This window comes from Canis aureus, chromosome 18, assembly GCF_053574225.1.
Source record: "Canis aureus isolate CA01 chromosome 18, VMU_Caureus_v.1.0, whole genome shotgun sequence".
In the NCBI taxonomy this organism is placed as follows: domain Eukaryota; kingdom Metazoa; phylum Chordata; class Mammalia; order Carnivora; family Canidae; genus Canis; species Canis aureus.
The window spans coordinates 7,471,132-7,493,620 of record NC_135628.1 but is presented as its reverse complement, the minus strand read 5'-3'; the positions used below and the strand labels follow the sequence as shown (position 1 = coordinate 7,493,620).

Below are 22,489 nucleotides of genomic sequence, written 5' to 3'. Positions count from 1 at the left end.
ATGCCTGCTTCTCCCTCTGCCTGTGTCTCTGCCTCTCTCTCTGTCTCTATGAATGAATAAGTAAAAATCTTTTAAATAAATAAATAAATAAATAAAATTAGCTTTTTTACCTTTTGTATTTAATTTTGACTTTTATCAAAGAAATACATGTACACAGTTAAAAAATCAAATGAAACAAAAGGCTTATTATAATGAAAATTTGTCTGCCTTGTGTCTTCTTACTACCCAGTCCAACTGTGTAGAAGTCACAGGTTACTGGTATTTATGTCTATAGTTTTTGTATATATCCATAATTATAAATGATACGTTTATTGCTATTTCTTGATTTATCAATTTCTCAAATTAATATAATGAATAATGAATTTATTTAAAATGAATAATGAAAATGGAGAAACTAGTGGAAAAGAAAAGCATGCAAATAAAAAAGTGAGCTAATATATTCTAAGCTAAGCTAACATATTCTACAGTTGATATCTACATAGGGTATTTTGAATCTATAAAGAACAGGTAAGCATTTTAGGTCTCCCAAATTACTTTTAAGAATCACTGTAATATTTATACATCCATTACCATTACCAGTAAATAAGAGAATGCTCATCTTTCTGTATTCTTGCCAAGTATGTTCTTCTGATGGCATGAAGTGGTATCTCATTGGTTTTTTTTTTAAGTTTGCATCTTCCTGATAACTAGATTTTGAACATTTTTTTACTAGAACTTTTTAAAAAAAATTTATTTTATTTTATTTAAATTCAATTTATTAACATGTAATGTATTATTGGTTCCAGAGGTAGAGGTCAGTGATTCATCGGTCTTACAAAAATACCCAGTGCTCAAAACTATACTTGATAGTTGTTCTGGCTTCCCTCTCTGAGAAACTGCCTGTTCAGAGTTTTTGCTTATTTTTCTATTAGTTTTTTTCTGAGTATACATTTTAATATTAATCCCTTGTTGGTTTTAGGACTTCTCTCAGTTTATAAAATTTATCTATGGGATCCTTCATTGAAAGGTTCTCATTTGGTTTGGCCAAATTTATCAGTTTTATGCCTTACTAACTTAGATATTGTTTCAGAATTGTTTTTTTAATTCTAGGTATCAAAAATAGTCACCTAAATTTTTCTATTAGCTTTGAAAGGTTGGCTTTCACATTTAAAACTCTTTAATCTCATTGAAATCCAAGTTTGTCTATGAGATAAAATAAGGAGCTTAGTTTATTTCTTGCCGTATTCTGAGACTGTTTTTCTTTCTTCATAAAATGAGTCAGCACCAACCTTTTCTTTTACTTTGTGATATTACCCTTATTATATATATAAAGCTCCCATTGATATGTGGGTTTATTTCCAAGCTCCGTTTTTCTGTCTGCACCTGTCTTTGGTAGTAAAACCTAATATTTGGTAGAATGGATTCCTTCTCTTTGTCCTCTAGTTCTGATGTTTACTTTGAGCTATAGCATATACTTTTAAAATGGGTTTGTAGATTTTCTTTAAAAATCTAGAATTTAGGGCAGCCCGGGTGGCTCAGCGGTTTAGCCCCGCTTTTGGCCCGGGGTGTGATCCTGGAGACCCGGATCGAGTCCTGCATAGGGCTCCCTCCAAGCAGGAAGGAGCCTGCTTCTCCCTCTGTGTCTCTGCCTCTCTCTTTCTCTTTCTCTGTGTCTCTCATGAATAAATAAATAAAATCATGAAAAAAAAGATTTAAAAATATAGAATTTAGAGATTGATTTAGGAAAAATTGGTATCTATGAAAATGGAAAGGACAAAATAAGCTAATATGGAATAGGAAATAATTTAGATTGCAGCATATTAATAAGAAATCTGTTTCTTTTGGTGGCATATAGTAGGCAAAAATATATTATGGAAGAAAGATTAACGTAGGAAAGTCAAGAGGGGAGCCTGCTTATGTGCAAAATATTATCATTAAGAGAAAAATGAATAACAAACAATTGAGAATGACTGTGAAGAATAGGCATTTGATTACCTTAATTTTTGTAGTGTTGAGTTACTTTGATAACTAAAATAATGGTTTAAAGCTATGCTTTGCAGAATACCTAGGACTTTGTGGAATACCCACAAGGTACCCGGGAAAAGAACTGTTGTGGTACTGAGTATTTTGGGGATTCCGATTCAACCAGAACACTTCACTTTTATCTGTGTAATTAGTTGACCCTTCACTATTATTCCATTGGAAGAAAGGATTTTTAGCCAAAAGTGTTTGGGAATAATTTAAATAAAATTAGTGAATGTTTAAATGCTTAACGAAGATAGTATATGATGTCATCCATCTTTTCAGTGTCTATGGAAGACATTGCTAATTGAACATAGGACTCCTTTCTGCTAGACTCATATTTAATCTCCATACAGCTTTCCATGGGGTCACTAACAGTCAATCAAGTTGGTGTGAAAATCAAAACCCATTTATTACCTATATACTATTAAGTTCTGTAATTTTGTTGGTCTTTAAGAACACTTATTTTAGCCTAAGAAAGATATGAGCTAAATCTTTCAGATTAAAGAAGGAAGAGACTGGAAAAGAGAGTGGTTAAGTAGCAAATGGATCTAGGGGGATCCCTGGGTGGCGCAGCGGTTTGGCGCCTGCCTTTGGCCCAGGGCGCGATCCTGGAGACCCGGGATCGAATCCCATGTCAGGCTCCCGGTACATGGAGCCTGCTTCTCCCTCTGCCTGTGTCTCTGCCTCTCTCTCTCTCTCTCTCTGTGACTATCATAAATAAATAAAAAAAAATTAAAAAAAAAAGGAAATGGATCTAGGAACTACTCATTCAAATAAATACAAAGGTAATAACCCTTATATTGCGATTTTAAGGAGAAAATGCTTACTACCGATTTGTTAATTGTGGAAAGGCCTACAAAGCTCATTAAGTATGTGCTGAAGAGGCAATTGAAATCAGTCATGTTTTCAGTTGGGAATCTTGAGACATAAATAATTGTATTCTATAAATTAGAAGATTTAATCACCAAAAGTTTAAATCTGCCAAATCAATGTAACAGTGGGAAATAAAATCTGCATCTCTTGGAAATGCATCTCATACTTCTCCAGGGTCCTTGCCTTGTACCAAACAATGGATTTTAAACTTCTTTAAATTAAAATGGGAAGCATTTTCATGCATATTTGAAGAGTTCCAAAGGAATGAATGCATTAACAATTATCTTTACTTGAGATCGGGTGTGTTTTATGTTCTATGAAGTTATTGGACTAATTGTGACATAAATTTAAAATTAATTTTTAAAGCAGTTACAGTTATTTGTTTCTATTAACAGGGCTATTCTAATGTGATGCTGGGATTGAGTTTACCTTGGACTCCACATCAAGGTTGACTCGAAAGTCTTGTAGAAGATCTGGACGAAATACGTAAGTGGCCTTCTGGTAATAATTCTCTTTGGTCCATTGTGCTTATGTCTGTTTTTCTAGTGTTTATTTTATTCTTTAATTTTTTGATTGCGTATCTATGTCCAAATATTAAAAATGTTATCAGTGAACCCCAGACACTTGTCAAGTATGACTATAGGAATATGTACCACCGTCTCTTCTCTCCTTTTCCATTTCAATCTTGCCGTGCTTTCCCTTCTTATTAAACTTGGTTTTACTTTTTATTTTGAAAATTATTACAAATTTATGTAGAAGATGAATTTGGTTTTGAAATATTGAAAGGAAATGATTAGGCAAGAAAAACATATGGATTATTTTTGGTTATCATGTGGTCTTTTTTATACTGATGTTTTCAGTATTTTTTTTATTAAGATTGAGTTGATATTGAGGTTTTTGGAGGATCTAGAAATGCCAAAAAATGAAGAGAATAACATGCTAGTAATGATTTTTTTTGGAAATGAATTTTTCTTATAAACTCTTCGAGAGTCAACAAGTCAGCTATTTAGAAAGCATTTTTTGAAATGTTGTAATTCTTTAAGTCAAATGGGACTTTTCCTTGATATTTACAGTGTCAATTTAGAGAACTTTAAGTCCATTATTTGATATAAAACAAGGGCCACAGATACGGCATAAGATGCTTTTCCAAAAGAATTAGATTTATTTCCCACTTTATTCAGTATATGTTTCTGTAAAATTATTTTTTCAGTGTCACTGCTGAACTATGGTATCAATCAAGCAGTATGTTATAGGTGGCCATATCTGTAAACAATGTTATTATAAAAAGAAAAATAAGGAAATTTTAGGTGAGGAGTTTATATCAGTTCTTATCCTAGACTTAACCCCAAAGAATAGGGAACCGTGGTGTCTGGATTCTTCTGAATTCTTTTTCAAGGGGGTTTACCAAAAGTGTAGGACAGGCCTCAGGATCCTTGTTGTTCTGCCTCTATTGCTGTACCCATTTCTAAAACTTGCTTCAGATGGAGATTCCATGTCTTCCTTAAGACATGTTTTTTCAGTGTGCTTGAATTATATAATCAAATGTTTCTCAGGCATTATACCTACTATTTTGCCTATGGCCTTCCTGTTTTGTGCCAGCTTTATTATTTTGCCAGATATAGAAACAAAATCATTCCACATTTATTTAGGATTTACGTTTTTGAAGCATTTTGGCAACTTTTAACTTCATTTTACTCTCTCACTAAACTCATTAGTTTTACTCTTGCTTTGCTTATTACTAAAAGATGACCTTATTATCCTTTGTTCACTAAGTGGAGAAACTATAACACAAAGAATTTAAATGATTTGGAAAAAGTAATATAGCTTGTTGTGATTTTATGCTAATAATAAACAATTAGGTATTACTAGAATATCTACTAAAGCCGAATCTCGTTTTTTTTCTGGGTTATGTAACTTATGCTTACTATATAGACAATAGCTATGTTGATATATTCTGTCTTTGTAAGACCTTTTAATATGTAAATCCTCATTTTTTTGGGTAATAGGACATTTGTTTTAATAATAGTAAGGGGATTTAAGATTTATAAGTGGGAGTTACCTGACAATGAACATCATGGAACCATGAAAGAAGTGATTTTTAGAAAATAGAGTCTTTTTCCCAGAAAGGAAACATAATTGTGTTTGAAGTTAGTTCTCAAAACTGCTTTTGGAACTTGCTAATTAGACTTTTTCTAGTCATATGCTTATAGTAGTTTTTATATTTTTAAATGAAGACCAACCACATATTGGTGGAAATAATGCATATGCAAAATGGCAATGGCTCATCTTAATGAAAAAAATTCCAAAAAGTGGGGTTTTTTTGGAATATATAAAATTATGGATTCTAGAAATGGAGGTATTACGACAAGAGAAGAGTGGAATGATGTAGAGGCAAGGGTTAGGAGTTAGGTAGATATGGCTTTGCATCCCTGCAGCCATATGCTAGCATTTTTAATCAACCTTTTCTAATTTCCTTAAATTGTTGAAAATCAGTTTTTCATCTGTAAAACCAGGGGCAGATATAACTGTTTGATTATTGCAAAAACTTAGCACTTAATACATAACTATTTTCAAGAAATACTCATTTTTTTTTCTTCAATTGCCACTTCTGTGTTCCCTCGCCTCCCAAAATCCCTAAGCGAATACTTGGTTGAATCTTCGTACTGTTAAGCAATTTGTTTAGCACTATCTCCATTTTACCTCTCAGAGAGGTTGACAAACTTGCCCCAGCCTATACTTCTAAAATGGCAGCTAAAATATTGTTTCATACAACTTACAACTGAGACTGTTCGTGTATATGGGTCATTGGGTAGTTGGGTGAGTGTAGATGTATATGTGTGTGTTTTACTTCATCATAGTCACAGTTATTTTCAGAGTTTCCATCATAAGTATTAAATCCAATTAAAATATAAGTTTGTTATTTCAGTGTACTAGAAATAAACTTTATTCTCATACTTAAAGAAACTGTTTGTTATAAGTTTCAAAAATACCTGTTAAAAATTAAGCATCATACATGACCAACATATTTGTTCAAATTTTCAACTTATTGGAAAGTAGATGGACTATATAGGAAGCTGATTTGGCTGAGGAGGGTCTGCGTCTGATTCCTATTCATGGCATGCTGACATTCCTTAGCAAAAGTAGAGTGAACAAAACTATAGATACACGGGCTATAGAGTGTAGCTGTTGAGAAAGGGAGCTTGGAAATGAGATTACCTTGATTTGAATTATGGACCCAGGGCAAACTTACTATGTATGATACCTTGGACAAACCATTTAAACTCTCTAATGCTTAATTTCTGAATCTAGAAAGTAGAGATAATAGTACCTACTTCACAGAATAGATTTGAGGACTACATATGTAAGTTCATATAAATGGCATAGCAAGCATTAAAAAAATTCAGTTGTTTTATTTCTTACTGTATTTGTTTCACAAGTTGTAGTTTCAGGCTATTTAGCAAATAGGCTGTATAGCATTCTAACTTTGGCCCAAGAAATGGTAAAAAATGAGTTAATTCTGTAAATGTGCTCTCTGTGCTTTGGTCAGTATGTGTATTAGTTTTTTTGTTGTTATACAACGTATTACATATTTCAAAGCTTAAACACATACTTTTGTTAAATCACAGTTTCCATGGCTTAGGAGTCAAAGCACAGTTTAGCTTAAGGTCTTGTAAGGCTGCAATCAAAATACTGACCAGGCTGCACGTGTAAATGGAGTTCAGGGTTCATTTTCAAACTCAGTGGTTTTTGGCATCGGGGTTGTAGGACTGAGATCCTCAACTCCTAGAGGCCATCCACAGATCCCGTGCATGTGACCCTCTCCATATGTGGTCCACATTATGGTAGCTTGCTTCTTGAAAGCCAATAGGAGAGTCTCTACTGTGTGATAACAAGATAAAGCCATATGTGCATATATGTATGCATGTAAATATAGAGTGTGTGTGTTTTAACATAATCATTGAAGTGACATCTCATAACCTTGACCATATTCTACTGTACTATTTAATAAAAAGGAATATTGTCACTAATTGTAAACTTTTATTCTCAGTTATGCTTACTCCTAACGGGTCATTCCTCCCTGTCTAAGATTTGTCCATTATTTCATGCTGGCTAACCCAAGGCTAAATGCAGCCTACCCTGGTATTTTAATACTCTCCAGAATCTGACAAAACCCGAATACTAACTTTTTCTCCCCATTACTCTGACACATATACTTTGAGCTGCTTGCCTTACACTTGCCCACATTTTTGTCAATTCACATCTTATTTTTCCTTTCCTCCATCTCTTTAAAGTGCATTTACATCTCTACCTCCTCCTCCATTGTACTTTTCCTATTTCTTTCCTCCTTTTCAGCCAGCCCAGGATTTTCCCTGTGTAATATCATATCTGTGTTACCTGTAGCCTTGCATATCTAAGAGTATCTTAAGAGGTATTCACTAAATTTATATAATACCTTCTTAATTTAGAACAGTGGTCAGTTTGATAGCCTTTCAGTTTGAAAATTATATTTGAAGGATGTTCTTCATAAAATATCCTTTCACTTTCACATTGACTCAGTAATCTGAAGCATATCCCAAACAACCTTTAAATTGACCATAAGAATCTATTGCAACATATGCATTTGGAGTTGATTGCACAGAGGAGAAAATGAATGACTGGGGTCCAGGAGATGGGCTGTGGTAGGCAGCTTTGAAGATGGTCTTTAATGATCCTATTTTCTGGTTTTCACATCACTGTATTTTTCCCTCCTGTATCTATCAGAGTTAGTCCATGTGGCTGATAGAACATGGCACAAGCAATGGTATACTGCTTTTCAGATTAGGTTATACAAGACATTAAGATATCTGTTTGGGGTGTTCTTTCTCCATCGCTTTTCTCTTTCTATCTCTCTCTTTTTCTCCCCTTTCCTTCTCTCTCTCCTTCCTTCGCTCTCTCTTTCCTTCTCTGTCTCATGATGACATGGGGAAGACAGGCTGCCATGAAGAGGCCTATGTGATGAGGAGCTAAACCCTCTGGCCCACAGACAGGGAGGAACTGTCTGAAGAACCATGAGCCTAAACCACCCAGCTGAAAAACTCCTGGATTCCTGATGCTCAGAAACTATGTGAGATAATGGTTTTTTTTTAAGTCCTAAGCTTCTAAGTTTGGGGATAATTTGTTATAAAACAATAGATAATTATACATTACATAATATTTTAGCCCTAAAATTATTTCCACAGATTTCATTACTGCCCTTGGCTTTGTGAATGAATACAAGGATTACAGTGAGCCAAGTGAGAAGAAAATGTGAAATGTTTAGATTTTACCTATAATACTGATTTTCTAATATGCAGAGGCCCCCTTTCATCTCTTGCCTATTGGTCACACCAGTGTTGGTGAATCTTGCTTTCTTGGGATTGGGTAGATCTGAGTGCTGGTACTGGTTCTTTTGTAGAAGAGCTATTTAGAATAGTTAAAAAACACTCATAGAATCTGGGCTTGCAGAATCTATTCTACTAACATGTCATACTAGTTTTCTGTTGTTCTTCTTTAATGTTCTTTGAGTGTTATAAAGGACAGAATTGTATGGAAGCATCTGGGTATATGAACACATATTTGAGGTGTTATACTTGAAATGTTGTGTTCACCAGAAAGGTGGGTTGAGAAGTATCTATCTGCAACTAATAGAGCAACATTTTTATATAAATTCATATTAAACTGTCATTCCAAATATCACTCTTACTGATTATGCTGTGATCATAGAACCTGGGAAGAAATACAGCATTATATTTTAAAAAGGTGAAAACTTATTTCCATATTTAAAAAAAGACTTTACATTTATAATTTTAAGTTTGTGGCTTGGAGTAACCCACTAGTAAAATTTCTGATACTGGGATACACAATAGCAAAATATGGACTTTAACTGGCCTGCTTTCCAATTCAACTGAACATTAAGTACATTTTTAATGGTCTTATTTGATGGGAAGAATACCATTACAATAATCTGCTTTTTACAGCCCATATCAAATATGAACCAGCATCACTTATTACAGAGTTTGTGCTTTGGGAGACATTTTCACAGCCTCTATCAGGACTGCCCCACATTTCTTGGAATTAGTCTTTAATGATATCATTTTCCAAAATGAGTTGTTGCTCAAACTTACTGATTGTTTTGTGGTTAAAATCTAATTCAGCAGCTATATTTAAAATGTCATACAAATTTGTAAGGAAAGGTCCACCGAAACTACTGTTACATTGGTAATTGGATGAAAATGTTGTAGGAGAAATGCAAGGCAGCTTGAATTTTTTTAGTTCCCACATCCCCACCCCCCCGCCCCCCTCTATATAATATCTGAGGAGTGAATTTAAAAAAACCCTCATTTTTAACTGTTGGCAATTCCGGTTCTTACTATTGTCTGCTGGAGAACAGAGGACTATTACTGTAGGTGTCATGTAAAATAAAGTTGGAGTCTGAAGCCTTCTTTTAGCTGTCAGCCTTATTAAGGAGCTTTTCGTGTGTTGAACCCAGCACCTGGCATTGTATAAGTGATGCATGTGAGAGCCTGGGGAGAGCTTTCTCTCTCTTCACCGAGGCTTTATTAGGTCTGGCTCACATGTTCGCTGTTGCTTTCCCTGATCCAACTTTCTAGCTGCAACTCACAGCACAGTAGGTCTAATATAGATTGACGCCTTTGCCTCAAGACTGATTGAAACTTGTGTCTCGGAGTTGCTAATGCTCACTGAACCATTTTATTGAAGATAAAGTAAATAAAATAGATTGCCATATGAGAATTCTCTGAAATCAAATGGAATAATTTGGCAGGTTTAAGCCCATGAAGAAGGCAAAGCAGTGAAACAGATGTGAATACTTTTTATGTTCACCATATCAGGGGATAAATATCCTTGTTCTTTTGGGCCTACATATTCATTTTTGTCCCTGCAATTAAATGTTAACCATAATTCTCAATTGCTATATTATTTTTGGTCTTATACAGTGGGTCCTCTGTAAGAAAGTAATGTGGTTAAAAACTTCTGAGACTACAATATTGTGATGATTTTTTTCTTTGCCATTTTCTGCTTAAGCACATGGATCAGTAGCCTCAGAGAATTTAATAAACAACACAAATGAATGGATTTGCCAAAGTGCACTCCAGAATCTTAAGGTTGGAAAATAACAGTAAACCTTAGCCTACTAAAAGATGCTAGTAATCTTGAGTGTTTTATTCACTAATTAGGAGTATGTGTTCATATGAGAGCAACCATTTTTGGAAACAGTCCTATAAAGTTTTTTTGAGGTTTTGTGTTTTTTAACTACAACTATTAGATTTGTGTAAAGAATTGTAAAATATATGTTTTGTATATATTATTATCGGGAATAATTTGAGAGGAAAGAGAAGTTAAAGTGACCTTAGCATCTTAAATTCTGTGAAATTATAATGACAATAGTATATGGTACCATATATTATATATAGGCATATATTAATTTTTACATTACAAGGATCTGAGCACTTGCCTGAAGATATGTGAAAAGTCTGATACAGAGAAATGAAGATCTCTTATTTGATTGCCTGGGTCAGATTAAAAGTAAATATTTATAGAAGGAAGATCAATAAAAAAGATTTTATTGGAGAAGTTTCTAAATTTGCTAATTAAATATATAGCATTTCTCTTCAACCTGATACTCTGTCACATAAATACTTTTGTCTGTAATTTCTCTTGTTTTTTCCAAATTCAAAATAGTTTTAGTTCATATCCCTCTTAAACGTATAGTTCATTTTTAAAATTCTGCTGATACATTTTATTCATTTGTTTCTTAGATCATGATTCATGCTTAGTTTTTAGTTACATCCATTAAATACATTTTTTTCTTGTCTATAGGTACCCAATAGCCTATCCGTTCTCACAACTATGAACTATTTATGTTATAATGATTTCAACTAACTGTCATCAATTAGATGCAAAGCATGTATTTTATTCTCATATATGCAGTGAACCATCTGAAGTATTTGCCAGTCTTTTTTACCCTTATAATGTTACCTATTAAGAACTGCTAGTTCTTAACCATAAACGTGACCCTTTTTCCTCCATAGGACTCAGTCTCAGGGTTCAGGGTGTGTCTGACAGCACGAAAGGCTGAACAACAATAAACACACCTCATTTTTTCTTGTGAGTGAACTGAAAGAGAAGTTGTGCTCACATTTCAGTTTTTTTTTATATGCTAAGGCTGGAGGTATATACTTATTCAATATTAAGTAACTTTATATTCTTAGTGTCCAAGTGCCCTTTATTTTATATTTATCTTCCTTGTGATACTCTGTACATATTTCTCTCTGGTTATTCAGAAGTGTTAAAGTCCACTCCTCTATTCAGAAGTACATCTCATTTACTCTGGTCTCCAACCATTTATCTCCTTTGAAATTTTGGTTTTCAATGTGGACCTGCCTTCAGGGAATTGTGTGTTAAAAGTTTTCCTGACACGAGGAGAACATTTTTCTGAGACCCTGAGAAGCCTTAGCGCCTTTAACAATATACTCTAGATATTCAGTAATATGCCAAACTGCAAATAAGAGGAACTTACAGTAGAGGATGTTGACTTAATGAGGCAATTCCTGATCTCATCCTTGATTTCTTTATACTCTGTTTTCTCTCTGGTCACCCTTTGTTCTGGCTTTGCCTTTACACTTAATTCTACTTTTCAAAATACTTTGTCTCTTTGCATTGTGAGTTTTGGGAAAATATGTGTGTGCTTTTGGCAGTAATGTCTGGTTCCTCAGACAGCTCCCTGGGTTCTGTGTGATGATGATGATGTTGTTGATCATGATGACATTACTACTACTACTACTCCTTCTACTGCTGCTACCACCTGCCATTTATTTAGTACCAAGTACTCTTTTCATTTAATGCAACCCATGAATTAGCTACTTCCGATGTAGAGACCATTATTATCCTCAATGTATAGTTGAAGGAGTGGGGCCCAGAAAAGTTCAACAATTTGCTCAGTGTCATGTGGTTCATATATGGTACGGCTAATATTTAAACTAAGGCATGCTAGGTCCAAAACCTCCACTGCCCTACTACCAGGACTATTTATTTTATTTTTTTATTTATTTTTATGATAGTCACAGAGAGAGAGAGAGGCAGAGACATAGGCAGAGGGAGAAGCAGGCTCCATGCACCAGGAGCCCAATGTGGGATTCGATCCCGGGTCTCCAGGATCGCGCCCTGGGCCAAAGGCAGGCGCTAAACCGCTGCGCCACCCAGGGATCCCACTACCGGGACTATTGAACAGTCCCTCTTCTCTTGTGATTCTACTTATGGCCCCAAACGTACTGTTTTTAAACATAAAGAGGTTTATCTCTGTGTATATTCAATGTTCAGAAGCTAGCATAGTCTAAATGAGTTAATTTCTGAATTTTTGAATATATTTTAAAATAAATCACCTTTCTTCTTTCAAAACATGGACTAAGCTATGAAAATATTAGTAAGAATCCATAAAATCTATTTATGGAGTTGGTGAGAATGATTTTAATTAGTGTTTTAGTCAGTTGAAAGGGATTGCTTCATAATTACTTTGAAATTTTATTAAGCTGACCATGCATTCTGAAACCTTATTTCTATTTTCACTGCAGATTTAACAATGTTCTTACATGATTATAACAAAGATATTTAATTAAATTAGAGCTTAATTAAAATTTAAGTCCAAAATCTTGAAAAATACACACCTTATAGCCAGATGGCCATTTTATACATCATCCAGAACACTTTGAGAATAAAAAGGATGCTATTATTCTTTACCCTAGATAACAGGTATGCATTGGGATTGTCTTGGATGAGAATGTATGATCACTCTGCTTGAAGCAGACACTATTGGTTGTTGCTCCAACATCTTTTCTTCTCTGCTACAGAACCCTCATGTTGGGATCTCTGGGTGGCGCTGCGGTTTAGCTCCTGCCTTTGGCCCAGGGCGCGATCCTGGAGACCCAGGATCGAATCCCACATTGGGCTCCCGGTGCATGGAGCCTGCTTCTCCCTCTGCCTGTGTCTCTGCCTCTCTCTCTCTCTCTGTGTGACTATCATAAAAAAAAAAATAAAAAAAAAAAGAACCCTCATGTTACTGAGATATGGTTCATTATTCCACATAGCATACAGTTCATGGGAAACTGACCCTATTCCCAGCTCTAACAGGTAGATACTAATTAGTTTAGGCCAATTATGATATTTCTGTTCCCTTGTCAGAAGTTGTTTATATATATTCAATTAGTAAAATAATAAATATTAAACAATGTTAAATAACTTCATTAATAAAAGCATTTGATATTCATTTATTATTATTATATCTGGAGCTCTCCTTACCTCTTGATCAAGTGAGATAGTAACTTTCTTTTTTGTTTAATCCTTTTTTATTTGATTTTTTTGTTACTTAAAGCTATAAATATTCTAATATACCCATTTTGATCATTATTTGAGGAGCTATACTCTAGCCAGACTTTCACTTAAAAGGTATCTCTATTTACATGATATGGGATTAGCTTAGTAAAGTGAACTGAAGAGCTCAAGAGGGAAAGCAGAGATCAGAGTTTACTGTCCAACAGTTCAGAAAGGTTATTAAAAGAATAGAAAAGTGGTTTCTGTATCTTTTGTTTTCTAAAACAATCTAAGAAAATCAAAGGATTACACAATAGCCATTTACACTATTAAATGCACAGAGATATTCCTAGAAATTTTTGAGAAGTTTTCTTACAGGAAGGCTTATTCCAATTTTTCCAGTACCTATCCCTACAACCCTCACCCCCACCCTGTCCCTTCTGTACATATGCACACACAGATGAAACTTCAGTCGTGGTGGAATTTTGAAGGGAATGGTAAAGAAATTTAAGCTACCATTTTTTAAAAATCATTTGAAGATAGCTGCTCCTCTGGCTCAACTTTTTATTGTCTATTACAAATCAGATGATTAGATATATGGATTCTTATGTTCCCTTGTATCACAGATAAGGAATCAACCTAACTAACATGGCAAAGAAAACTAGTTGGATAAATTATATCCTATCCAAACAGTGGGAAAACAAAGAATATTTAGGTAAGTCAGTAATGTAGGTTATACAACACTATTTCAGAAATATTGTCATAGGAGAACTTCTGCAAGATGATGGCATGGGAAGATCCTGAACTCCCCTCCCCGTGGACACTCCGAATCTATAGCTACACAAGGATTATTTATCTCTGAAAAGGATCTGAAAAATAAATGGATTAATTCTTCACAACAAAGGCTAAAAATTGAGACATATAGGAGAGGTAGATGCACGATCTTACCCCCACCTCCCCTGGTACAGTGACACATAAATGGGATGGGTCTCACCATCCTGGTCCATTCCCCAGAGGAGTTAAGAGTCGGAGCTCAGTCACACCAAACCCTGGGATCTGCACAGGAGAGATGAACCCTCAAAATATCAGGTTTACTAACCAATAGGGATGATGTCCAAGGGACCCAAAGTGCTGTAGGAAACTGAGATTCCCATTTTAAAGGGCTTGTGTGCAGCCTCACTTGCCCTAAGACCCATTTAAAAAAAAAGGCAGTTTGAAAAGTGCTAGATTATATCTGAAAGAGATTTGTTTGCTTATCTAAAAGCATCTGGGATGCCTGGCTGGCACAATCAGTAGTTCACATGACTCTTGATCTCACAGATGTGAGTTTGAGCCTCATATTGGTAGAGATTACCTAAAAATGAAATTCTTTTTTTTTTTTTGAGATTATTTATTTATTTACTTATTCATGAGAGACACATGGAGAGAAGCAGAAACATAGGCAGAGAGAGAAGCAGGATCCATTCAGGGAGCCTGATGCGCGACTTGATCCCAGGACTCCAGGATTTCTCCCTGAGCCAAAGGCAGATGCTCAACCACTGAGCCACCCAGGCATCCCTAAAAATAAAATTCTTAAAAGTATCTGCTGGAGGGAGAGAGTTGAAACTCTCTTCAGAGATGAAGTCACTGGTGGACGTCAGTGTTAACATTCTCCACCAACCTTGCTAACTTAGATGAGTGAGCTTGAATGTAACACCATCCTTCTACTGTACTGAAGCCAGAGAGTTTAGACGGATATAGCGCTCTCCTACTCCCTGGCTGGGGCAGGGAAGTGCTAGCAGTCATGGCATTCTCCTGCTCCTAGCTTAAGGCTAGGCACAGACAAGATACTTTCTTGGTATATTCCTGAAACCATGGATGAATGTAGTCAAGATGTTTTCCTGCTGTCTTTATGAAGCTGGTGAGGGTGCCCTGATGCCTGCCCTCTCTAGCTGCTTAGTTAAAGCCAGCTGGTGTATACAGTCCACACAGGAGATAGATGCCTCTTGATCATTTGTCACTGGTGTTCAAAGAGGCTGCATTCCAAGATCCATGGAAAGGTAATAATTGGAAAGACATTTCTTGGTAGGCTACCAACCCAGAGCACTGAATGGACAGCACACTGAAACATAACCCGTCTTCTTGTGAAAAAAAGCCTATTTACTTAGCCTAGAGCTTCAACCTAAGGAACAGGCTTCAGGTTTCCCACACATCTAGCGTCTAAGAAGACACACCCAGGAAACATAAGCAGGGAGACACCATCCTTTTGCACCTCTTTGGTCTTGCTACAACTCAACAAGAGCTCTCAGAAAGCTTATATGCTCATCTGGAACTCTGATTTTTGCAGCTATCACCTAGGCGATACCTGTATATATCCTGGTAGAGAGGCCAGAAGGGGTTAAGATTGTGGCCCCACAGGACTATATATAATTTCCATACTTTAGAAGATGCTGCCTGAAGGACTAGCTTCCAGTCAGCCCCAAGCTAGATGCTAAGTAGGATTCCTCCCTTTGGAATATTGACAGGTCTTGGCACAACCCTCAACAATGGGAACATATTGGAATAAATCACGTGGTTTAGATAATCACAAAATTTCAAGAGACAACCAAAAGTAGGGCAAAGTTGAACAAAAGATTTATCACCAACACAAGTTCACTCCTTTAAAACTAACAGAAGTAGCTTCTTCACCTAATACATAGAAAGAAAGAGAGCCAGGTAAAGTGAAGACACAAAAAATATGTTACAAATGAAAGAATGAGATGAAACCTCAGAAAAAGACCTTAATGGTATGGGGGTAAGTAATCTACCTGATAAAGAATTCAAACTAATGGTGATAAAGATGATCACTGAACTGGACTCAAGAGAAGAATGGATAAAAACAGTGAGAAGTTCAACAGTGAGACACGAAGTATAAGAAAATACCAAATAGAAAGTCACAAAGCTGAAAAATACAATAACTGAAGTGAAAAATACATTAGGGGTTCAATCGCAGACTTGGTGAAATAGAAGAATGGATTAGCAAGCTTGAAGACAAAACAATGGATCTTATCCAGCCAGAGAAGCAAAAATAAAAAAAATTAAAAAATAAAAAATGAAGACAACTTGAAAGACCTGTAGGATAGCACCAAGAAGAATAACATCCACTTTATAGGGGTCCCGGAAAGAGAAGAGAGAGAGGAAGACAGGCAGAGGACTTACTTGAAGAAATAATGGCTGAAAACTTCCCTAAGGAGGAAGCAAACATCCAGGTTCAGGAAGCCCAGAGAGTTCTAAATAAGAACTCAGAGAGCCACACCAAGTCACGTGATAATTAAAACTGTCAAATTTAATGATAAAGAATCTTAAAAGCAGCAAGAAAAAAACAAATTGTCGTATACAAAGGAATCCCCGTAGGGTTATCAGCAGATGTCTTAGAAACTTGAAGCCCAGGAGGGTTTGGTAGGACATATTCTAAGTACTGAAAGGAAAAAAATAATTCAAAGACCCCCTAACTTGACAAGACCATCATTCAAATTTGAAGGAGAAATAAAGAGTTTCTCAGAAAGAAAGAGCTAAAGGAGTTCATCACTACTAAGTAGGCCTCACAGGAATGTTGAAGGGGCTTTTAAGTGGAAAAGAAATGGCACTGAGTAATACCAGGAGAACGTAACGAAAGTGAAAATCTCACTGGAAGAAAAAGAAAATAAAGACCAGAGTAGAAGTAATTGAAAAAGATAATATAAAAGATCAAAGAAACTAAGAGCTGGTTATTTGAAAAGATAAAATTAATGAACTTTTAGCTAGAATCACCAGTAAGAGAGAGGGCTCAAAGAAATAAAACCAGGAACAAAGGAGTAAAAGGTAGAATGAGTAGCACAGAATGATCAGGGATCATGAGAGACTACTAAAATAATTGTACATCAACAAATTGGGCAGCCCAGAAAAAATGAATAAATTCCTAGAAACTTACCCTCTTCGATGACTGAATCATGAAGAAATAGAAAACTGAATAGACTAGCAAGGAAATGGTATCAGTAATCAAAAGCTTCATAACAAACAAAAATCCAGGAGAGGATGGCTTCATTGGTGAATTATACCAAGGAGTTAAAGATTTCTCTATCCTTCTCAACTCTCCCAGAAATATAAAGAGGGGAGAATGCTTCCAAACTAATTTTAAGAAGCCAACATTACACTGATACCAAAACCAAACAAGCACACTATACAGAGAAAATGATGGGCCAATATCCTTGATGAATATAGGTGCAAAAAACTACAAAAATATTAGCAGACTGAATTCAATGAATATTAAAAAGATCATATGCCATGATCAAGTGGAATTTACATACACACACAATGGAATATTATTCAGCTATCAAAAAGAATGAAATTTTGCCATTTGCAATGACGTGGATGAAGCTATAGTGTATTATACTAAGCAGAAAAGACAAATACCATATGATTTCACTCATGTGGTATTTAAGAAACAAAACAGATGAACATACAGGGAAAAAGCAGAGAGAAGCAAACCAGAAAACAGACTCTGAAATACAAAAGAACAAACTAAAGGTTGTTGGAGAGGAGGTGGGCAGAGGATGGATTAAAGAGTGTTGAGAGGATGGATTAAAGAGGGTACTTGTGATGAGCACCAGGTGCTATATATAAATGATGAATGACTAAATTCTACTCCTGAAACCAATATTACATTATATTTTAACTAACTGGAATTTAAATAAAAACTTGAAGCAAACAAAAAGATTCCACCAGAAAACTGTTAGAACTAATAAATGAATTTGGTAAAGCTGCAGTATGCAAAATTAGTACACAAAATTCTGGGTTTTTCTATGCATTAATAATGAACTGTCAGAGGAATCAAGAAAACAGTACCATTTACAATCACATCAAAAAGAAAAAAATACTTAGGAATAAATTTAACCAAGGAAGTGAAAAATCTATATACCGGTAAGTATGACGTTAATTAAAAAATTAAAGAAGATATAAATAAAAGGAACGGTATTCCATGCTCATAATTTGGAAGAAGTAATAGTGGCTAAAATGTCCATAGTACAGAAAGAAATCTACAGTTTCCATGCAATCTCTATCAAAATCCCAATGGCACTTTTCAGAGAACTAGAACAAATAATTCTAAAAATTTATATGAAACTACAAAAGATCTCAAATACCTGAAGCAATGTTGGGAAAGAAAAACAAAGCTGGTGGTATATGCTCCCCAATTCAAAACCTCTTTTGTGGTATTAGCACAAAAACAGACACATAGATCAATGGGACAGAATTGAGGGCCCAGAAATAAGCCCATGTAATTACACAAGTTAATTTTTGACAAAAGAGGTAAGATTAAGCAATGAGGAAAGATAATATCTTCAATAAATGATGTTGAGAAAACTGGAAAGTGATGCAAAAGAATGAAACTGGACCAATATCTTACATTTACCATTTAATTCAAAATGGAATAAAGACTTGAGTGTAAGACCTGAAACCACAAGACTTCTAGAAGAAGACATAAGCAATAAGCTCCTTGACATCAGTCTTAGTGAAATTTTTTTGAATTTGACTCAATAGGCAAGGGAAAAAAAGCAAAAGTAAAAAAATGAGACCACATCAAACTAAAAGGCTTTTCTACAATGAGGGAAACCATCAACAAAACGAAAAGGCAACCTAGTGAATAGGAAGAGGTATTTGCAAATCATATATCCAGTAAGGGTTAATATCCAAAATACATAAAGTACTTACACAACTCAATAATAAAAAACTCCCAAATAATCCAAGTGAAAAATGGGCAGAGGATCAGAATAGTTTTCCATAGAAGACATACAGATGGTCAGTAGTCACATAGAAAGATGTTTAATATCACCAATCAATAGGGAAATGCAAATGTAATCTGAAACCACAATAAGATATCACCTTAAAGCTGCCAAAACAGCTATTATCAAAAAGATAGGAGATAAATATTGGTGAGGTTGTGGAAGAAAGGAAACCTTTCTACACTGTTGGTAGGAGTGTAAATTAGTGCAGGCCCTATGGAAGTGTAAGTATGAAGGTTCCTCAAAAAAATAAAAATAGGAGTACGCAGATGATCTAGCAATTCCACTACTGGGTATCTACATGAAGAATATGAAAACACTAGTTCAAAGAAAGATATATGCACCCCTGTGTTCATTGCAGCATTATTTACAATGTCTATTGATGGATGAATGGGTAAGAAAGATATGGTAAAGACATACCTCAGAGATATTAAGAGTCGGGTTCCAGACCACTAGAATAAGGCAAAGATCACAATAAAAGGGGTAAAATGAATTTTTTGGTTTCCCAGTGCATATGAAAGTTATGTTTACACTACATTGTAGTGTATTAAGTGTGTAATAACATTATATCTTAAAAATGTATGTAGCATAATTGAAAAATATTTTCTCGCTAAAGGATGCTGACCATCATCTGAGCTTTCAGCGAGTTGTAGTCACTGATCACAGATTATGATACACATGAAATAATAATGAAAAAGTTTGAAATATTGGAGAGAATTACCAAAATGTGACAGACATGAAGTGAACACATGCTGTTGGAAAAAGTGGTACTGATGGACTTCCTCGGTTCAGGGTTGGCACAAACCTTCAATTAAAAAAAAAAAAATGCTGTATCTATGAAAGTGCAGTAAAGCAAAGCACGATGCAACAAGTTATGGCACACACACACATTGGAATACTATTCATCTATTAAAAAGTATAATGTATTGCTGTTTGCAACAACATGGATAGATCTTTTTTTTTTTTTTTAAAGATTTATTTATTTATTCATTCAGAAAGAGCGAGAGAGAGGCAGAGACACAGGCAGAGGGAGAAGCAGGCCCCATGCAGGAAGCCCGATGCGGGACTCGATCCCGGGTCTCCAGGATCACACCCCAGGCTGCAGGCGGCACTAAACCGCTGAGCCACCAGGGCTGCCCAACATGGATAGATCTTGAGGCCATTATGCGAAGTGAAATAGTTTAGAGAAAGACGTGTATCACATGATTTCACTTAGATGTGCAATCACAAAAACAAAATAAACAAAACAAAGAAACTCAAATTTGTAGATGCAGAGAACAAATTGGTAGTTACCAGGATGGAGAGAGTTTGGCAGGGGACTAATACGTAAAGGGGTTCAAGAAGTATAGCTTTCCGGGGTCACCTGGGTGACTCAGCGGTTGAGCATCTGTCTTTGGCTGGGGGTGTGATCTCAGAGTCCTGGATTTGAGTCCTACATCAGGTTCCTCACAGGGATCCTGCCTCTCCCTTTGCCTATGTCTCTGCCTTGCTCTCTGTGTCTCTCATGAATAAATAAATAAAATCTCAAAAAACAAAAAAAGAAGTACAGCTTTCCATTTGTAAAATAAATAGGTCATGAGGTACAGCAAGGGGGTTACAGTCAATAAAAGTATATTAACTTTAGGGATGCCTGGATGGCTCAGTCAGTTAAGCATCAGGCTCAGGTCATGATTTCATGGTCATGAGATGGAGCCCTATGCAGGCTTCATGTTTAGTGGAGAGTCTGCTTGAGATTCTCTCCCCCTCTACTCCTCTTCCTGCTTGTACTTTCTCATAAATAAATAAATAAATAAATAAATAAATAAATAATAAATAAAGTATTAACTTTGGTGACAATGGTAACTAGACTTACTATAGTGATCGTTCTGCAGTGTATACAAATATTGAATTGCTACCTTGCATACCTAAAACTAATATCAGATGTCAGTTTTATCTCAATTAAAGAAAGTAACATGTTTTGATTAAATTCCTTAATCATTCATAGGAAAATTACTAGAAACGTATATATTCTATCATATATATATATATATATATATATTGGTGAGTATATATTATATATGTATCACATATTATTATGTAATAAATAAATATATGTTATTTATTATAGATATTATAATATCTATATTATATGTATAGATATATATACCAAAATGTTATCAGTGGTTATTTCTGAAGAATAGCTATATGTTTTTTTTTTTTTTTTTTTTTTTATGATAGACACAGAGAGAGAGAGAGAGAGGCAGAGACACAGGCAGAGGGAGAAGCAGGCTCCATGCACTGGGAGCCTGATGTGGGACTCGATCCCAGGTCTCCAGGATCGCGCCCTGGGCCAAAGGCAGGCGCCAAACCGCTGTGCCACCCAGGGATCCCATGTTTTTCATGTTATTATTTATAATTTTCTTATGACTTAAACTTCATTCATTGAACATGTGTTTTTTCTTAGAGTAAAAAATATTAAAATAAAATAGAAAATAATTATTAAATTGTCAGTCAGTGGCAATTATCTAATTAGTGTGTAATTTACTGCTATATATGGTTAATAAGGTGCTCCATTGCTCAAGCATTCCTAGGAATAAAGATTTACTGTATCTTTCTTTGCTCAGGATTTTAACACCTTTAGAGGAAATGATGTTGTAGATCAAGTGGCTAAAAAGTCTTTAGAAATTGGAATTTTCATCCATAGAGGATTTTTTCTCAATACTGTACAATTTTTAAAACACTTAAATATTAGCTCCTAAGTGACTTATTTTTTAGAACTGTCATTTATAAAACCTGAAAAGGATTCCTTTTTCTGTATAAACTAATGTAAAATTCATCCTAAGAAGGGACTGAGTAGGCCAAGTGCTGCATAATACCATAAGTCATAAGTTCACTATTTATAACAAATATTTTATAATTCTGTCTTTGCTAATATGAAATGAAATTCTTAGATATGTTTTGATTCATATAATTTCAAAATTCAGCATAATATAAAATGTAAATGATCAAGTATGACTAAATTAGAAGATTTTATGAGTCATGTAGCTACCCTACTTGTAGAATAACTATAATTGATAGCTAAAAATAAAAGGATATATGAGCCATCATTAGTGCTATTTCTCAAAATGGTGAAAATGAGACAATTCTGAAGAAAATAAGTATTATTTTGATATACGTATTATTGAACTCCTGATAATTTTTTTGTATATTAAAAACATGAAAAAATACTTTGGGTTTTATATGTAAAATAAGGTTAGGTTTAGTCACAGGTTCTTATTTTTCATGAATGTTTAGAAAAAGTCTTTCAAGATGCAGTAGTTTTCTTTTTTATTGTAGGGTGACTAGCAGGCATAACCCCTACCCACATTTGGTAACAATGTCTAAAAGTGTTACAACCAGAAATTCTTTCATAAATTTCTAGAACTCTCCTTTACAAAGCAGTATGGCTCCCAAAGAGAAGCTTTGGTTGCCAAGTTGAGAGACCTGATTTCTTTGTCTCTGCTACTACCTGT

The 22,489-nt window shown here is 34.9% G+C and overlaps 1 protein-coding gene across 17 annotated transcripts in view; it reads left to right on the top strand.

Annotated features, from left to right (window-relative positions):
- Positions 1-22,489, top strand: part of FOXP2 (forkhead box P2) — a 555,034-nt gene that overhangs the window by 162,459 nt on the left and 370,086 nt on the right. For all 17 annotated transcript variants that reach the window (XM_077856082.1, XM_077856075.1, XM_077856072.1 and 14 more), the window contains one exon: positions 3,273-3,363. The gene's annotated coding sequence lies outside the window, so the exon portion shown is untranslated. The remainder of the gene's footprint in view (positions 1-3,272; positions 3,364-22,489) is intronic.